Source organism: Ictidomys tridecemlineatus, chromosome 7, assembly GCF_052094955.1.
Source record: "Ictidomys tridecemlineatus isolate mIctTri1 chromosome 7, mIctTri1.hap1, whole genome shotgun sequence".
Lineage (NCBI taxonomy): Eukaryota > Metazoa > Chordata > Mammalia > Rodentia > Sciuridae > Ictidomys > Ictidomys tridecemlineatus.
This window is the reverse complement of record NC_135483.1, coordinates 45,120,994-45,142,314: the sequence shown is the minus strand read 5'-3', so window position 1 is coordinate 45,142,314 and position 21,321 is coordinate 45,120,994. Positions and strand designations below refer to the sequence as shown.

At 32.7% G+C, this 21,321-nt stretch overlaps 1 long non-coding RNA gene across 1 annotated transcript in view; it reads left to right on the top strand.

Moving 5' to 3' along the window:
- The window catches only part of LOC120892956 (uncharacterized), a 237,651-nt gene that overhangs the window by 41,309 nt on the left and 175,021 nt on the right, over positions 1-21,321 (top strand). Inside the window, exon 2 of the long non-coding RNA XR_005737808.2 lies at positions 8,033-8,109. This is a non-coding gene — a long non-coding RNA (uncharacterized LOC120892956). The remainder of the gene's footprint in view (positions 1-8,032; positions 8,110-21,321) is intronic.

Below are 21,321 nucleotides of genomic sequence, written 5' to 3'. Positions count from 1 at the left end.
TAAACTGAAATTAGATAACCAATGATAAACAAATAAAGTTATACCACGTATAGTTAAAAGTTAAATGGAAAACTTAATACATATATTGTAATTTTCACAGAACCTAAGGGAATATATCCTCCCTCTCTCCCTCCCTCTCTCTCTCCCTCTCTCTCTCTCTCTCTCTCTCTCTCTCCCCTTAAAAGGCAGTGAAGTTCATACACATTTCACTTAGAGATAACAATCAATATTTATTGTTAATACTCCTTTTATTTTGTTTCTAAATCTAAGTATTCACTATAATGAGATTTTAAGTAACTGCCTAGGGCAATACAGATTTTGTCATAAATAAAAAATTAGCTATGGCAAAAAGAACAGCATATTAGCATGCATTGGGTAACTGCTCCAGTTTTTCTTAACCTGAACAAAGCTTAAGTTTCTGCCACCATCATATATTTTGCATTCACTAAATTTCTGTTGGGTACTGTTTTCTCTCTGATACATGAAGTTTTTCATATTTTCAAGTTAAATTGACTTTTTCTTTTTCCCTCCTAAGCCATGCTAACAAGATAGCTATGGTAGGTTACAGTTAATTGATGCCCTAAATAACTATTTTCCAGTATAGATATCAGAGGTCGTTTCTTTAAAAAAAAAAAAAAAAAAAACTTTGCCTAAACACTATTTCAAGATGGCAAAGATAAACCTGAGATCTTTGACTCTTTCCTTATTTCATTTTTCTTCTTCACTTAGAGTGTAAAGTCAATAATAATATAATAGGGTCATACAGTGATATCATCCCTAAATCCGTAGTTTATATCCTGTTCAATTCCCATTAGCTGGTTCTTCCTATTTCCTGATCATGGAGACATCTTCTGGAGCTTTCTCATGGCTTGTCTTGAGAGCTCGTTTCATATTTATTTTAATGTTCCATGGCACATGTTACATCATATTCTCTAATTATTTGGTAAATTCTCTAAGGCAGAAGTCATGTCTTATTTATTTTTGAATCTTAACATGTAGCAAAGTTTCAAGCATATAGAAAATATTCTTTCAAAATCTGGACAACAAATGATCATCATAATACCAGAGTCTATGTCTGTAGTGAAATGGCGTGATTGTTAAATATAAAGTACCAATCTACATGTTTTATTTCTCACTCACTGCTAGTATTATTTTGTCCAGTCTATTCCATTGACATTTTTTTTTCCTTTCTAGAATGAAATGCAATCTGACTTTGGCTATTTTGAATTACAGAAGGTAATTGATCATGTACATTTTCAGCAGGAAATGACCTTACTGATAATTTGGGTGATTCCTGTAATACAGCTCTATACAGAAACAGAAAATTAGCAGGCTATAGAAGCAACATAGCTTATGCCAGGTAATGAAGGATTAACTATAAGAATGACCACAGTAAAAGGATATTCTACTGTAGCTTTGACTGCTGTTGTACCTTTTGGTTTTTTTATGTGTTTTTAAACATGACTTTTACCTGGCTCTCTTAAATCAAAGAGCTCTTTGGAAAGCTGTCTATTTAGGAAAAAATGTATCACACTGTGCTCTTGCCTTCTATTCATTTTTATTGTCCCAGTCATACTGGAATGACCTCATTTGTCCACTCTAATTTGGTCACCTCTTTCAACATGCTTCACATTCTAAAGAGCTAAATCTCATGCAAGTGCTACAAGACTATAGCAATTTTATGTAAATTACAATGAAATTGAGTAACATTTTCTCACTGTCCATAAATGGCCTCTTTTCTCAAATATATACGGATATTGGATATTAATTTGTCTCCCTGGACCCCTCTCCCCATAATTGAGAACAGTCATACTGAAGTCCCCAGCATCACTTAAATCTAGTTGGCAATATCATTGTATGAGTTGTTGAATTTTTTTAAAAAAATACAACCATGTGGTTTTATGCTTTTATCTCATTCACCATATAATCCCCTTTGACAAGTTGATCATTTACTAACAAAACATTAAACTGAGAAATTGCAATACCTACAAATGAGGAGTAGGAGGTGTGAAGTGAATCCAGCAGGATTTCCTTTTATGAATCTTGATCTTCACTTTAATGAATGGAGTTTGATTTTCACTTACTGGTTAGGACTGGTTATGTCTGTAGTGAAATGGCATGATTGTTAAATATAAAGTACCAATCTACATGTTTTATTTCTCACTCACTGCTAGTATTATTTTGTCCAGTCTATTCCATTGGAATGTTAATTATAATTTACGTAATTCTAATGCTTGAAATCCCTTGGCATGTCAAATTCTCAAGCTACTGGAATATATTGTTTATAATCTGGACCAAGTATGTTAATCAGAGTTTACTGAATTCATTCCATGGTACTTTAAATATAAATAAACCTTTGGAAATGTCTCTTTCCTTTCTCCTTAGAATATTTCCTCTGATGTTGATAGATTTCTACCAATTCAAATCTTAACCTCAAGAACATTCTTATGTTAATGTGTGCTTATCATAACTTCTATTATACTATGTTACTTGAGGGGAAGCTTTTCTATGCTCTTTACACTTTGTCTACTGAAATATTCAGCAGAGGGTTTTGAAATAGTTGGTGCTCAGGGTTAGCATGAGTGGACCTAATTTGTCTTCATCAAAACAACAGTCTTACACATTGTGACACATAGTGCAGAGTTACTATCTCCTTTGAAGAAAAACTGTATTCCTCAATTAATATGTAAGACAATGTTAGCCAAAGAACAAAAATAAATATAGAATTAAGTGAAAGTAATTGTGTTTAGAGAGTTAACTTGCAAATAAATAATATAGTATTATTATTTAATTTCATGATTTCAATTGGTAGGAAAAGACAGGCTAAGGAAATAATGTAGGTATATGAATTTCCCATATAAATGGACAAACTGAAAGACAATTAAAAAGGTAGATTGAGTTTGTATATTTAAAAAAGGTAGTTTAAACTAATGATAAATTTGGATAAAATGATGAAATCAATATCTGAATTCATTTGGTATTAATTATTGTGAGCTCTATGCTTCAGATATTTAATTATGTATCCAATAAAGACCTTTTTTATGTTTTTAATAAACTAAGTCCTTTGATAGGGTCCAGAGACACCAAGCTGAATGAGACTCAAAGCTTCCTTCAATATTGCCTCACACCATAGTAAAGTGAAATATAATCACATTGAAGACCTTTATATTTTTAAAAATCCAAATAAAAAGCAACAAATACTAAATATGCTTTTAAAATGTCATTTTTCACTTCAAAATCTTCTAGGTCGATTAAACTGATAGAGATGGTTATTAGAATATTTACCCTAAGTTTCTCTTTTTTCATGAAAAGATTCACTTGGAAAGAAAAGAGATATATCAAAATGCTTTTTGCTGTTATTTCACATTAAACTGTGATTCATAACCCTCCTGCAGTGTCCAGATGACTGGAGGAAATAGACCTATATATTGAACACATGGGGAGTCTCCAACTGAGAATTTCCCTGAAGGAAGTAAATGTGTAGATACATTTTCCTGCTCATACCAGGGCACTCACAGAGTCATTTCATAATTGACAGTGACAGTAAGATGGAATTCATGTGGAGGATTCTACAAAGCACTGAGACTGCCTAGAATGTATGTACAGGTGCTTAACTTGGATAGCATGCAGAGCAGCAATTGATCTCTAGGGTGCCTGAAAGACACCTCTATAGGCAATTGAATTGGTATCATTTTGGGTTGAAATAAAAATAAATCTAGCTAAGAAGAGAGTCTGATTTTGATTTGACTTTCTCGAACTCATTCTTGGCAATTAAGACTATCTTTTGACAGTGTGCTTTTTAAAAACTGATACATAAAATTGGACACATATAAGGGGCACCATGTGCTCTTTTCATATATGCATACATTGTATAATTTTCAAATTGGAATAACATGAATATGTCCTTAAACATTCATTATTTCTTTATGGTGAAAACAATCAAAATCCTTTCTTCTTGATTTTTTAAAAATATACACTACATTCATTTTTATCTATCGTCACCTTAGCACACAGTAGAACATCAGAACTTTTTTCTCCTAACTGTAACTAAGAATCCATTGATAGATCTTTCCCTGTCTCCCCATTTCCACACTCTCCAGCCTCTAGAAACCTACATTCTCTCAAATTCTATGAGATCAACATTTTTAAATTTCACATATGAGTGAGATCTTGGGGTAGTTTTTTATTTCTTATTGTGTGTGTGTGTGTGTGTGTGTGTGTGTGTGTGCTTGGCTTATTTCACTTAATATAGTGATTTTCAATTCCAATCATGTTGTCACAAAATGGCAGGATTTAATTCTTTTTATTGTTGACTAGTGTTCCATTGTGTATATGGACCACATTTTCTTAATCCATTCATCAGGTGATGGACAAGTTGGTTGTTTCCATTTCTTGGCTGTTGTGAATAGTGCTAGAATAAACATGGGAGTGCAGATATCTCTTTGACATATTGATTTCATTTCCATTGAGTATGTGCATGAATATATATATAAATATAATATATATGTCTGTGTGTATATATTTATAAATTTATAGATCATACGGTAGTTCTATTTTAATTTTAATTTTATTAATTTATTTAATTTGTCAATACTGGAAATTGAACCCAGGTATACTTTACCACTAAGCTACATCCCTAGGCCTTTTTAGTTTTTATTTTGAAATGGGGTCTTGTCCTCCTGCCTCAGCCTCCTGAGTCACTGGGATTATAGGCATGCATTACTGTTCTCAGTTGGTAGTTCTATTTTTAATTTTTGAAGAACATATATTCTGTTTTCCACAATGGGTATACTAATTTATGTCCCCATCAACAATGCGCAAGGGTTTCCTTTTCTCAACACCCTCACCAGCATATTTTATCTCTAGTCTTGTTGATAAATAGTCATTATTACTGGGATGAGGTGATATTTCATTGAGGTTTGAATTTTTATTTATTTGATGATTAATAATGTTGAACATTTCTCATATATCTGGTCTTCCCTTAAGAATGTCTGTTTAAACCTATTACCCATTTTTTAATCAAACTGTTTTCATTGAATTATGAGTTCTTTACATGTTCTGCTATTAACCCCTTGATATACGTACAGTTTGCAAATGTTTTCTCTCAAATGTAGTTGTCCTTCTCTTTACTTTTTTATGTATTAAGCAATATCCTATGTACTTATATAGGATTAACTCTTTCAATACTTATGTATGTCTTGGGGAGGTAGGTATAATTATTTCCACTTCATATATACATTGAAATAAAGCTCAGTTAAGTAAATAGAACCTTTACAAAACTAGGTACATTTCTAGTGTAATATATTAATAATTAGGAAATAAAGAACTGTGGAGAAGAATAATGAGTAGAAATTATTTAATTCTTAGTTATATCATGATTTGTTATAAAGATGATTTATTCCCACAAGAAGGTGATATTCTTCAAAAACATGCCAGAAATACAATTATTATCAGCCAATGAATATCCCACTGGGAAATTTTATAGTATTATGAATCATTTTCTCACTTTATATTTATAGATTATCATTCAATTAGGCAAAGTAACACAACAAAAACTGGGAGAACATCTGTAAGTTAGAGTTAGAAATCATAAGGATATTTTAGGCCCAATAGGTAAGTAAATTCTAGTATAGATTCCTAGAGACATTTATAAAATTTTGCATATATATATGAGAAAATTAATTAGAATTTCTGGCAATGCTTTACATATAATCTTAGAAGATTATAGAGATACTAGAAGATCACTTGATTTTCCTTTAAAGCACTGTGTGATTCTATTGTGGTATATTCTCCAGGATTATAAACCTCAGTAAATATTTTTATGTGTTGTATACTATTCACAAATTCTTAATTACATTTTGCATATATTAATTTAAATGCATTGTTCTCCTTTGTTTTATATGCTGTTAGTTATTTTAAGATTTATAAAATTATGATATGTCAATATAAGTTCCAAATATTGCATTATTTTAATGACACAGGCAGAAATATTATAATATATTGCAAATGGAGACTGATTTTTAGGGTAGGCGTATGAAATTAGCATTTCAGTCACATTCAGAATATATCTTAATTAGTTATTCACTGTGTTCTCTTTTTTTTTCCAACATCATGGGTTTATTAAGGTTTTACTTGGCTTCAAAAATACCTCTTATTTTAATAAATGGAAACTTAAACAACTCTTGTGCATTTTCTCTATCAGTGGTTTAAAAATATTTTAGAAACAGAATCACTTTTGAGGAAAAATCTTATTCAGAATATTAGTTTGTTATTTGTGGAAAAAAAGTAATACATTTAAATTTGGCACGATACAGTACATGATGTTTCACTATAATATGAATTAATGTCATGGTGGAATATAATTGACATTAAACAGATTCACCCTGAATACATCACATGCACTTCTAAATATTTTCCATTGCATTGTGTTTTCATGTTTGAGATATATATGTAAATATAAAGATGTTTAGTCATATTTCAGGGAATATTAAGTGCACTTTGCACACTTGGATTTAAACTGTTGTTACAAATTCTATAGCAAGCTGAGATATTTTGCTATGAAAGCATTTTTTCCACCAAATAAATCCTCTTTAAACAAACATTTTCTTCATGTAGCAACTGCTCCCACCAATGATACTCTCTCTCTCTCTCTCTCTCTCTCTCTCTCTCTCTCTCTCTCTATATATATATATATATATATATATATATATATATATATAAAATTAAGAGCCCAAATTATTTATAAACTGTTTTCTCTATTTTATCAGCACAGATGTTTTAATGTGCTTTGCTAGTTATTACTCTGGTGATCCACGTACTTGGCCTCAGTAAACAGTCTACATCTTTAAAAATGCCCAAATTTATATGTGACCACAGCTTTGTCTAGAGTGTATAACAAAGTAAGACACAGTTGTCTGTGTTTGTACCTTTGCATATATTACACTGAGCAAAACATGTTTAAGAAATTTGAAACAGTTATCTACAAATACAGGGATGGTAGCATTATTAATTTGTACTTAGGCATCTCGTCTCTGGAAAAGCAAGGGAAGCTGCATAACCTTGGCTTGAGATACTATTTAATGAATGTACTTTCCTTATCTTTAAAAACAACAGTAAGAAATTTTATCAAGCTGGGTATGGTGGTATATGCCTGTAATCCTAGCTACTTGAGGGGCTCAAACAAGAAGTATCTCAAGTTGAAGGCCAGCCTGGGCATCTTAGCAAGACCTGGTCTCAAACTAAAAAAAAAAAAAAAAAATAGAAAGAGAAATGGCAGTGATTCAATCCTCAGTATTACTGAGGGGGAAAAAAACAAATACTTTTTTTTAAAATCAGAAATCATTGATGTGCTCTTTCTCTCACTTGGGTTGGAGTCTGGTCTCAAAAAATAGAAAGGGAAGGGGAAGTGGTTCAATCCTTAGTACCACTGAGGGGGAAAACAAACAAACAAACCTTTTTTTTAAATCATAAATTATTGATGTGTTCTTCTCCTCACTTGGGTTGGAGAAGAGGTGACTACTCATCTTACCTATGGTATTTAGCATTAAAAGTTATTGAAGCCTGGATGTGAAGCACACCTGTAATCCCAGTGGCTCCAGAGGCTGAGGCAGGAGGATCACAAGTTCAAAGCCAGCCTCAGAAATGGTGAGGCATTAAGAAACTCAGTGAGACCCTGTCTCTAAATAAAATACAAAATAGGGCTGGGGATGTGGCTCAGTGGTCGAGTGACCCTGAGTTCAATCCCCAGTACCAAAAAAAAAAAAAGTTATTAGAGCTATGGAAAGGGAGAAAAGTTACGTGGTGATAAGTAATCTACTTAGCATGGAAAAGCTGATTGTTCTCATTAAATCATATAAGAAAAGAATTGTATGTGAGTATGAAAGAGAAGAATTGTATGGAAGTATATAAAGAAGAGCAGAATCCAAACACTAATACTAATATTCTTCATTTGTAAAACAGAAAAGATATTCACTAAAAAAGTAAATATTTTAAAAAACATGTTTTTTGTTTTTTTTTTTTTTTTGGTACTAAGGTGTCTTCTTCATTCTGAAACTTCTATTTCCAACTAAACTGAATGAGATCTTCATTTTATTTCCTGAGATATTAAAGGTAAGGAGCAATTCTGAAAAAGTTTGCAAATTATCCCATTGACTTATTACTACCTATATTCATTTATAAATATTTATAAATAAATGTTTATTATATATGTATGTACATATATATGTGTGTACCTATATATGGGTGGGTTTTTTTATATCATTGTTTTAAACATTTATTGAGCACATTCTTTTTGAAACATGTAAAGTCCTGAGAGGGAGTGGAGAGTTATATAACATAATCCCTGTGCTCAAAGATTTGTCACATTTGTTGGAGAAATAAAGCTTACGTGGCAGGTACAAATTTCAGGCCATGCCAAAAAAGGAAACTACTTTTTCCAATTTTCTTTGCTATTTCATCTCTTCCTAACACCAAATCTATTTTGAGAGAGACATTTAATCTTAGACTAAACTTGTCCTCCCTACTGCCCTCAGTTACTCAAAAAGCTTATACAATATCAATGAGTGGTCAGGAAGAGATTAATGTTGAATACTGTAAAGTTATCTGATGTTATTTTTAGGGAAGTATTTTGTCCAGTGTCTGTTGATCTTTTCTGGGTTTTATTTATTTGTTATTATGATTTGTGGTCTCTTGTTAAAATACAGATTAGGTTGAATGGACTTGGGCCAGAGCCCTGAATTTTTTGCATTTCTAACAATCTCCCATGAGAAACTTCTGATGTTGTTCTGGGTAGAGATTATGCTGAGCAGTCTATGAGGAATAATTCTCATACTAATCCCCTGCCATTGGTTGATGATAGCTTGTATTCTGTCTGCTTCTCTTGAACACAAGATGGATTCTAACCTGAGACTTTCCTCAATGGCATGAACTTTCCTTTCAAAAGGAACAAATAAGAAAAGTTGTCTCATGCTATGGAAAAAAACTTTTCATAGGCATGTATATGCTGAATAGGTATCTGTAATCTGTTTTCCTCATACTATATTGTTTGAGATGTTTTGATATCCAGTTTTATTGAAGGGAATCCAAAAAACATCTAAGCTAAACCCATTTCATCCCCTTCAAATTATTAAGCAAATAAATGGAAAAGTATAGGGTATCCTCTTTAGAACCTCACGGTAGTATATATTTATTACTCTTAAAATTATTTATAACTAGGGAATTTAATCTCTCCTTGGATAGTTGGTAAATGGGGTGGAAGGAACTAGATTCCTAGGTATTTTTATCATCTGTTTGTTTGTCCCACGTCCTTAGTCTTGGAGGCTCATAAACAAATAACTAAATTTTTTGTTCTATATGACCAATTGTATTTTCCATCATGTAAGCAAGAGAGTAAAATAATATTATTTTAAATGAGAAAGGGGTAAAAAGATAAAGTATCAGAAATAAAATTAAAACACATTTACTAATTCCTTACTTGCACAATGGCAAGACTAGATGCTCAAAAAACTCTATCTTGGTACTGGATAAATTTTAAAATATATTTTAATTTATGGCTGGACTTATGGGAAAGTAAAGAAATTATTCAGGAATCATAAAAGACCCAACACCATAAACCTACAGGAATGGAATATGATAATGGATCTGGACACCTAACACCTTGAATACATAGAGTTGTAAGTGTCTGAGTGGGTCTCCAAATAGAGGTCCTGCCAAGAATTTCCCCCTGGGAATTTCTTAATAGACTCATATTTATTTGAGATGAGAGTTGGAATGCAAATAATTTGTATAAAAACACACTCTTAAACTAAATTCAAAGCACTTTTGCAAAGTTTATAAAAACTAAAATAATCTCACCCAAGATGAACAACATCAAAGAATAAAAAAATAAAAAAGAAAGAAAATCACACAAAAAAGTAGATATAGGTATATGAATTTGTAGGTATAAAATGTATATAAACAGACATGAAAAATCTGAGGTGAAAAGAACAAATTACTTAAAAATATGAAAACTAAAGAAAACTTGTGAAATTCAAATGGGCCTATCACAAAGAAAGAAATTAAATCAATGGATTAAAATCTTCTTTTAGCCATTTGCTTCTCCCATATGCAGATAAAATAACAAATTCAAATACTTTTAGAATGGTGTTCTGAAAATTATCCAAGAAACTGATAATATTGGACTTCTCAAATATCTTCTTCATACAATAGAGAAAGAAGTACTTTTACCCTCCCAAGACTCCTAAAATTAAGATACTCCAGTAATGTAGAATGTATGCTATGGAGAGCTGAAGGAATTGAGCAAAGACAAGACAAAAAAAAAAAAAAAAGACCATGTGTGCTGCAACCAGCAAGGCCATGGAGGCAGAGCCCCACCAAGCTCTTGGACAGAATATCACAATGCCATGTGCCATTGATGGTGGACATGGAGCTGATGGACATGACTTGTTTTCCCAGCTGGATTTTAATCTTGCTTTGCTCTCAGTCCTTCTTCCTATGCTCCTATTTCTCCATTGTGGAATGGAAATGTTAACTCTCTGCCATTATACATTGGATAAATGTAACTCGCTTTTGATCTTGGTTCACATCCAAGAGTTTTCCTTGAGTCTCAGATAAGATCTTGGACTTGGACTTTTGAGAAACATTGGAATTGTTAAGACTATGGGGACTCTTGTAAATGGACGAATACGTTTTGCATGGTGAGATGGGCATGGGTTTGGGGGGTTAGGAGGAAGAATGTTGTAGTTGCATATGTGGTATCCCACCCTCACCACCAAAGGCTCTTGTGTGAGACAATGAAAGGATGTTCAAAGGTGAAATGATCAGATAAGGAGTGTTGTGACTGAATCAATGTACAAATCCACTGATGTAGATTAATTGGGTTGGTAACTTTAGGTGGGTAGTGTGGTTGGAGGAGGTGGGTCACAGGGGGGAGCATATCTTTGGGTTTATATCTTTTCTCTTGGTGAGCTGAGCTCTCTCTGCTTCCTAGTTGCCATGTCTGACACATGCTTCTGGCATGATGTTCTGTCTCACCTTGGACTCAGAGTTATGGAGTCAGCCAACTTCAGACTGAACCCCTGAAACTGTGAGCCAAAATAAATACTTCTTCCTGTCACATCTTTTAGTCACAGCAATAAAATGTAACCAAAACAATATATTAACAAGTAGAAGAAAAATGCTACATGATTATCTCAAATAGGAAGAAAATAATTTTAAGTAAATAGAACAGAATTCATGCTAACATTCTTGGAATATCAGAAATAATTAAGGTATTAAGAAAGTATTTGACCTGAGTAGCACTGGGAAAAAATCATATGGCACATTAAAAGCATTCCACTTACAATCAGGAGAACCTACCTAGTGCAATAAAAGAATTTTTAAAAAGACATTAAATAGGAAAATAAGAAATCAATATTCAAATTCAATACTCCAGTGTATGTATGTAGAAAACAATAAACTAGCTTTCCTTTGATATCTATGAAGCATTCCAGGACCTTTGTGGATAACAAAATGCACAGATACTCCAAGGCTATAAAATTGTATAGTATAACCTATGCATACTTGCTAGAAATATTTAGAATGCCTAATTAAATGCAAATGTCATGTAAGTACTTGTGATACTGAATTCTTTAAGTAATAATGTTAGGGACTATTCTGTACATATTCAGAACAGACATAATTTTTCCCCAAATATTTCCAACCACATTGGTTGAATCCTGAGATGTGGAAACCATAGCAGGTTAACTCTACATTAACAATGTGTATATAGACACACACACACACACACACACACAATTTACATTTGCAATTGATCATATATGTTACCTGGGAACAAATTTCACAAAGTATATGAGAGTTGACTTTGTAGCAAAATACAAATATTACTAAGATTCACTAAAGAAAACATCAGTAAATGAAGAGATTAGCATGATCAGCAATATATAATAAATGTACTAATTCTTCTGAAACCTTATGATAAGCATAACTTGTATATGTTAGTATTTTGGTAGACTGATTTCAAATTTATGGAAAAGAGAAAATAAAAAGGAGGAAAAATATTTATGGAGCTGAAGGTACTGCTCAGTCTTGGAGCTGTGTTTATCTCTACTACAGTGAAACCGTATTCATGCACAAATACACATATTCTTCTAAACAAGAAGAATTAGACGGAGGATATTTGTTCTTTCCAATTTCAAACCTATTATCAAGCTTTAATCATTAAGGCAACTGGTGTCAAACCAGAGTTAGAAAGAAAGAACAATGAGGCAGAATTCATATATCAGATTTCCAAAAAATCTGATGTGTGACAGCTTTGGCATTGCAACTTGCTTTGGCATTGGAAGTTGATGAAAAAATAATTAGCTACCTAATAAATGGTGCCAGAATAACTGAATATTCATCTGGGGAAATGACTGTGGATTATTACCTTTACCCTATTATTAAACTAGATTCCAAATGCATCAGTGTCTTAAAATGTGAAACGCAAAACTCTAAAGTTTTTAAAACAAAACATAGAGAAAAGCATCCCAACTACAACAGTTGAATAAACTGGTAAAATAATAAGCAACATCTAAATTTTGCTGTCTTAAAAGATCTTAGTTTCATTTTTCATTAAAGCTCTATGGTCTTTTAGATTTGCAGCTGCTCTACTCCATTAAGTCACTCTGGTTTCTAGGCAAAGGTTTCATTCATTTAACGATGCACCTTCTGGAATCCATGGATTCTTAAATTGCAGGGTCAATGAAAGAGAAGTTCATGGATACCACACATTTTCACTCTAAGCCTTCAATATAAAATCTTCTCATGGAAACTTTTTTTTTTCTGAAGCTAATCACACGACTTCATTTGACTGCAAGTGAGCAAGGAGGTATATACTCTTCTACAAGTTCAGAGATAAAGGATGACCAAAGGTTAATGAGCACAAGGGATGTCTACTATAGTGATCTTGGTAGAGGACTTTACCAAGGGGACTAAGTAAGATACTTTGGTTTTGCTGAGGAACTCGGATGGGAGAACTCAAGGGAAGAGGGTTGACTGCACAGAAGGTATAGAGCTGCTTTGAAGCAAAAACTGAGATAAGAGGGGCCATTCAGGAAGGCAGTGCAATGGGGTAAGGAAGGGTAAAGCATCAGATAATGGAGGAGTGGAATTAGGTGAAGAGGAGAAACCATAAAAATAATGTAAAGAAGTTGTCCTAATTTGTAGTCTTCTCTTCTACCTCTCCAAGAAAAGTTCATTAAATATTTACAATATATGTTAATTTTATGAGTCAGATTTATGTCTCAAGTATATTACTGTGCTGAAACAAGCCTGAAGTCTTACTTGTGCAAACTTCTTTACTAAAACAATATTATTCACTAAGTGCTCATTTTAGTGCAAATAAATTATAACAACGTATAATATATTTTTTCTGAATAGTCTGTGTGATTTTTGAATAATTGGCAACAAAAGAAACTATAAGGCTTTAATACCATCTTTGTACCATTTTTTTAAAGAGGAAAGAAAAGGGGAAAAAAGGCCTTTTGGAAGCATTTTCAAGAAACAGTGTTTAGAAGTCTCTGGCTATTTACAGCAGTTAATGAAGTTGGACACTTATCTAACACCATATACACAATTAACTCAAAATACATCAAACCCATCTGCTGTAATGTATAACTATTTAGGACAAACAATAATAAATAAATGGATCAAAACCCTAAATTAAGAGTTGAAATTATTACAACTGTGGAGGAGATCATTGGACTTAAACCTTCAAATCTTCACTGCATCAGATTTATTCATGCTGTCTTGGACATTGAACCCAAAACAGAGGTTAAAAAAAAGAGCATCACAGATAAGTTGAACTTCACCAAAACTAAAAAAGTTTATGTCTCAAGTGATACTACTACTAGAGTGAAAGAGCAAACCATGAAATGAGAGAAAATATTTGCAGTCATATATCTGTAAGGTGTTAGCATCTAAGATATATGAAGAACATGCAAAACTCAACAGAAGCAACAACAACAACAACAACAAAAACCCAATTAATTAAAATTGGGCAAAAGATTGAACATACATTTCTCCTAAAACAATATACAAGAGTTCAGCAAGCTTATGTAAAGATTTTCAACATTAGTAATCAAGAAATGGAAATCAAAATCACAATGGAACATCATTTCACACTCATTAGCATGGCTACTATTTTAATTTTTTTAATAAAACACCAAAACCAATAAACTAGTGTTGATGAAGATAAGAAGTAATTGGAATCCTTGTGAAATATTTTTGGGGATATAATATTGTGTAGTCACTGTGAAAAAGAGATGGCAGTTCCTCAAAACATTAATCATAGAATTACCATTTAAGCCAGTGATTTCACTTCTGGAACTATAACCAAGGGAATAGAAAGCAGAGATTCCAACAGATATTTGTACCTAAATGCTCATGGCAGTATTATTCACAATAATCAAATAGCCAAGAAAGTCAAATGTCTATTGATTTATGAATGGATAAACAAAATATGCCATATACATACAATTGAATATTATTTGGCTTTAAAAAGGAATGAGATTCTGACTAACACATACTATAATATGGATGAACCAGGAAGACAGTATGCTAAACAAATGATCAAGACATAAAATAACATACTGTTATGATTCCACTTACCTGAGGTATGCAAAGTAGTGAAATGTGTAGAGATAGAAAGTAGAATGGTATTTCCAGGGCCTGGGGGGAAGGGATTAATGGGCAGTTCTTGCTTAATAAGCTCAGAGTTTTGGTTTGCTAAGAGGAAAAAGGTCTGTTGGTGAAGATGGTTGTTCAAAAAGTGAATATACCCAATGCCACTAGCATTATCAAGAGATTAAAATGGTAAATTTTGTTATGTATATTTTACAATTAAAAGAAATGTTAGTAGATATTGTTGTACAGATAAGATCCAATGTGGACAAAATGAATTGTTCATAGTAGTCAGGAGGCCACACTGCTGCCTTATATCTGTAAGATCCCCAATATCCTTAGCACCCCTTTCAGTTTGAATGAACTGGAGGTCATTTTAAGTTTTAAATTCCATTGACATAGAACTATGTTAGAGAGGACCCAGCCTCATGAAGAACTCCAAAAGGTATTTCTGAGAGTCACCCACAAGAGGATTCTATGCAATTCCTATTGCATTGGGCAATACCAATTTCCTGCCACATACGACATTGTTGTGTTTATTGAGAAATAGTTAATATTTCATTGCTGTTTCAGTGGGTGCATAAAGCCTATTAAGAAAATGTTTATAGGGCTATCTGATAGGATATGATTTTTTTTAAAAAATATGAGACTATGTTTGTATATGAAGTCAGACTAAGACCAAAATGCCATACTACTATCAATATCCCCTATCCTTTTGCTTATTTTTTGAAATCTCAATTCCATTATGAAATTTCACAAATGTTCTTTGAACAAGTTTTCTCCACCCACTGAAACTTCTTATGCTTGCCCCTTGGCTATCAAACCTCTGTTGTCTAAGTGTAGATTTTTTCTATATAACTAGATTTTGAATGACAGTTTAAGCTATTTCAGACCATTCTTAAAGAAGTATTCTGGCTCTTAAGGAAAAAAAAATTGCTGAAGTAAAATATAAAATAATAATGGATTGTTGAACATTCCCTAGAATACATACACCTAGGCAATCACAGATTTCAAATAATAATATAAGTGTTTGCCAAAATATTTGAAACATTCTCCATATTAAAATTCCAAAAATGGGCCAAAGTTTATTTTCAATCATATAGTCCAAAAGTTATAACAAACAAATAAAACATTTCTCTGAATATTTGAGTGTTCCTTTATCTTCTATTATTTGCATATTTAAAACATTTACACTGAAATCAAAGTAGATTTTAGGTATGGTCTTCCAAATGTGTTATAAGAAGGCAAATTTATTTACTTATTTTTCAGTTTTATTTATTTATTTATTTTTACATGAGCTCTATTATTATTATTATTATTTGCATTACAATTCTTAATATACCTTTATATCACAATTTATCATATCTCTGTATCTAAGATATGTTGACAGCAAATTATCTATGTGAAGAGCAAGATTTTTTGCTTAAGTCTATTAACCTCTCACACTTCTAGGTATCCTATAAAGAATATAAGGAATAAAGGACTGGGGGATATAGCTCAGTTGGTAGAGTGCTTGTCTCACATGCACAAGGCCCTAGAGGGTTCAATCCCCTAGTACCACAAAAAAAATGTATGAGAGAACAATGTGAACATTTATGCATTTGTATAAATTTTTTCTCTCCTTTGCTTACTTTGTACAAGAGAAGAAAGGAAGGACCAAATATTTGAAGTGTGATCTCTGGTGAAAGCTGCCTAGAAACAGTTTTGTGAACGCTGATTTTGTGCTGTTAAAGTAGCAGCAATTTGACCCTCTGGTCTCTCATTATCTCTCTGTTATTCTACCTTCTGAACCAAAGGATTTTAGGTTGTGGTCAAGCTGCAGTTGGTGGAAGCTCAGAGTCTGTTAGACTCTTTGCAATGCCAGTTGGAAGTCTTCATTTTGGTGTCCTGAATTGAGGATTCAATGGAAGAACCATTTCATTCTATTTCTCCAAAATATTCTCAAATCCTCTGTTATCCATTACTCTGATGTTATCTATTTTTGATAACTTACAAAAGTTTTATCAAGGTTTATATTAGATTTCAATACAAAAACAACTTATAAAAGGGAAAAAGCCTTTTTTAAAATTAAATTGATTTAAGTAGAAATATTTAGAAAACATACTAGTAAAATTTAATATTCACCTAATGAATACTATAGAAATGATAGCTTTATAGACATTTATCTAAACAATCTGAGTTGTTAAGAAAATTCCTTCTGTTAACTACACAATTCAGATAAAAAGCATATGTTCATGCAATTAATACATATACTTTTTTTTTTTAATTTGAAGAGCTAGGATTGAACCTAGCTAGGGTTGCTCTAATACTCAGTCACCTCCCCAACCCTCTTTTTATAAATTTTATTTTGAGGCAGGTTTATTATGATAGACCTTGAACTTATAATCTGCCTGCCTCAGCCTCTGGAGAATACAGTTACTTCTGTCTGCAGGATAAACACCAACATCTATTTGTGTGTTCCAGGTAGATTTTATGACAGATAAACATTGCCCCAGCCATACTGATTGTACAGTGATCCACATCAGTAAATAAAGCTACAGCTATAAGCTATGTGCATAACAAAGAACCAAGAAAGAACTCAATGCAGATTGATCAATTGATATCTGAATTTCCTCCATTGCTTTTATTTGTGTGAGATATATACATGTGTATAGATAATTGGTCTAGAGATGAATTTTGACAATTGTAAATCTATGGAATTGCTTCAACATCTCCATATTTATAAATCCAAGTATAAATTTCATGGGAGTTTTTATTCAAGCTGTTAGAACTATTGTCCATGCACATAGATTCCAGCATAATGAATTTATATTGCATTTCTGTCTGCTCCTTTCCATATCCAGAGAAGGCAGAAAGCATGACTGGAATTTCTAAAGTGAAATTTGACATACCAATACAGCAAAAGAAAAATGACAGATACAAAATAAATCAATGTTAAAAATTCCACTTAAAAAATCCTTAATGTTGGGTCTCCTAAAAATAAGAGCTAGGCTGCTGTGTTGCTATGTATACAAATATAGCATATAATGTATAGAACAAGGGTCACAAATTGAGCAACATTTGCTATCAAGGGCCATGAAAGAACAATAAACATGTAAATAGGATGTAAGATCTATATAAATATTGCTATGATGACAGAGAGAGTATATGTTTTAACCAGGAGTTCTCATCTAACTAATGGAAAACAAAACAGCAAACAAACATGATGGGCAAGCACAAGCAGGAAAGAATACTTGAGTGCTGCCTTCTGCTTCTGGAACCCAGGTCATGAACACCAGTTTCAATTCCAAAGGTGCTCGGTTAGAAATGGATGTCTCAGAAATGGCATCTAAATATATTATGTACATCATACTAATTAGAGTTTTACATCTTTGAGAAGTCTAGGGTAGTTGTATCTCTCCAGTTGCTTAGTGCAGAGTACATACACTATTTGTTCATAAACTGCTCATTTAATAAATACAATGTGTAAATATAATTATTTCATGAGGTCCACAGTTTATTTGTAGCTCTCCAGTTTTGGAGGAAATTGAATTACATACCTTCCTGTTTTATACAACTAGATTTTCCATAGCATAAAAAAGTATAGACACTAGGCCAATGTTTGTTGCTGAGTTCTTCAAAGGGTGAGGTACTTTACCAAATAAATCCTCAGAGGAGGAAAGAAGACCACATCTTCATTGTTTCTTGGGAAATAAGTAATGGTGTCACTAATAAAGTAGGGAGCTCCAACATCCATCCCTCAGCTGCATCAGTCATTAAACTGGCAAACATCTTCAGAATCAATATTTCAGAATTCCAGAATCTCATTAAAAAAAAAAACCTCACACCAAATTCTATGTTAATGAAGAAAGAAGATGTTAAAATTTGGCATATAAGAAAATCTCTGCCAAGTTACTGTCTATTACTTCCCTAATGGAATGGATATTTTAATGGCCACATGTGACAACAAAAATAGTTTAGAAAAAAGTCACTGAATAGAGTGGTTAATAATATATCACAAATATTCATTTTTCCATTCTGACAAACTTTAAGCTCTCGGAGGCTAGAACCTCTGCTTCATTTTTTTTTTTTTTTTAAAAAATGAAGCTCTCAGGAAGAGTGAGCATCTCCTTTCTAAAGGTGCCATATTGAAATAATCAGAATACTCAGTTCAATCAAAACAGGACTTATGGATGAACCAAGCCATGCAAACAGAGAAGACTGATAAATAAATAAATACTGCCTCATACTGAGGGTGCACTTAAGGAATTTTAAACTTAGACTTTCCTTTTTTTTTTAAATATTTATGTTTGTTTAGTTGTAGTGGGACACAATATATTTTTATCATTTATTTATTTTTATGTGGTGCTGAGGATCAAACCAGGGCCTCACATGCGCTAGACAAGCGCTCTACCGTTGAGCCATAACCCCAGCTCCTCAAACACTGAACTTTCTAGAAGATTTTCAAGCAACTATTTAATATATATTCAAAAAGCTAAAGGTGAATTAAAAAAATGATTTCCAAACAAACAGACAATAAAGAAATAGAAATTTCAAAAAAGAACCAAATAAAAATTCTACAGCAGAAATATATAATAACTGAAATAAAAAGTTCTCTAGAGGAACTCAATAACAGATCTGAGTAGGCAGAAGAAAGAATCAACCATGCGAAGAAGATGTCTGAATTAAAATCATCCAGACTGAGAAGAAGAAAGAAATAAAGAATGAAGAAAACTAATAGAGCCTCCATAGCCTAAGTAACCATCAAGCCTAAATAACCATGTCAAGCATACCAACCAGTATATTATGGGAGTTCCAGAATGAGAATAAAGAGGCGGAAGGAATATGTAAAGAATTAAATATTTAAAGCATGCCAAAGTAGAAGAAATATGTGCATCTACTCATCCACAAAGCTCGATATACTCCAAATAAGATAAACTCAAGAGAAAAAATACATGGATACATTCTGTGATCAAACCGTAAAAGCCAAAGATAAAAAGATTTGAATGTCCCATACAAGACATCCTCCATATGATTAACAACTTACTTCTCAGGAGGAATCATGGATGACATTCAGTCAGATGACATATTTAAAGTGTTAGAAGGGAAAAAAATAATAGAATGAGCTATATTTTCTACTTTCTCTACTTGTATTCCCCTCACTGATCTATTGACATGTATCACCTTTAGTAATCAATGACCTCTTAGTGTATGGATCTATCGGTGCTCACTGAACATAGATGCTTTTCTCTTTAGGACTTGACAATACCCAACACTTCTAATTCCAGCTACCTTCTCTGCTCTTCATGTGCTTGTACCTCTCCTTGTTTTCCCCCTAGCTTCCTTCTCCTTTACTCTTCCTGTTATTGTTCCTCTTCTTCCTGAATTCTTACTATAGATTTTTCTGAAAGTTCTGTCTTTAGAACTTCCTTTCTTCCCTCTCTCACTCATGCTTTCATTAACTTTTTTTTCCCCAAAAATTGTCTGTATTGGCAGTTTGCTCTTTGGAAGCCAGTGACTCTTTCTATGTGCTTTTTTTTTTTATTGGTTGTTCACAACATTACAAAGCTTTTGACATATCATGTTTCATACATTAGATTCAAGTTGGTTATGAACTCCCATTTTTACCCCAAATACAGATTGCAGAATCACATCGGTTACACATCCACAATTTTACATAATGCCCTATTAGTAACTGTTGTATTCTGCTACCTTTCCTATCCCCTACTATCCCCCCTCCCCTTCCCTCACATCTTCTCTCTCTACCCCATCTACTGTAATTCATTTCTCTCCTTGTTTATTTTCCCATTCCCCTCACAACCTCTTATATGTAATTTTGTATAGCAATGAGTATGTGCTTTTTACCATATCACCTTCTCCTGTCTGAATCTATCTTCTGACATTTACACCTCCATAACCACTTCACTGACCTTTATACTCAGATGCCCTCCTGCACCTTAGCTCACTTTCCACCTAAAAAACAGGAGAAATCAGTTTTTTTTTCAAATTTCTACCTCATCCTTTGGGGGGAAAAAAAAAAAAACGAAAAAACTCAAAAAACATTTTGGACAACAGTGCCTCCATTCTTCCAAAATGGAAAAGACTAAAACTTTAGCGATTTCTGTTTGTTTTATTTCATATCTTTTCTCTTTTTTTATTATTGGTTGTTCACAACATTACAAAGCTCTTGACATATCATATTTCATACATTAGATTGTAGTGGGTTATGAACTCCCAATTTTACCCCAAATGCAGATTGCAGAATCACATCGGTTACACATCCACAATTTTACATAATGCCCTATTGGTAACTGTTGTATTCTGCTACCTTTCCTATCCCCTACTATCCCCCCTCCCCTTCCCTCACATCTTCTCTCTCTACCCCATCTGCTGTAATCAGTTTGTTTGGCCCCCCAACATCCTCATTGCTCTTATATTTATTTTCTTTCATATATTATCCTTGATTTTTACATTTAAACTGTCACACTAGCATATATGTTTAACGGCTCTTGCTTACAGGGAAAACAAATGAAACTGTGGGGTTTTTGAGTAAATATTATTTTAGAATGGTAGTAGTTTTACAGAGAAGTTATAGGCATGGAGAAGAGGGTTCTAGCCTCAGAGACCATTGCACATTTGTCAGAATGGAGCAATAGACATTTGTAATATATTATTAACCAGAAT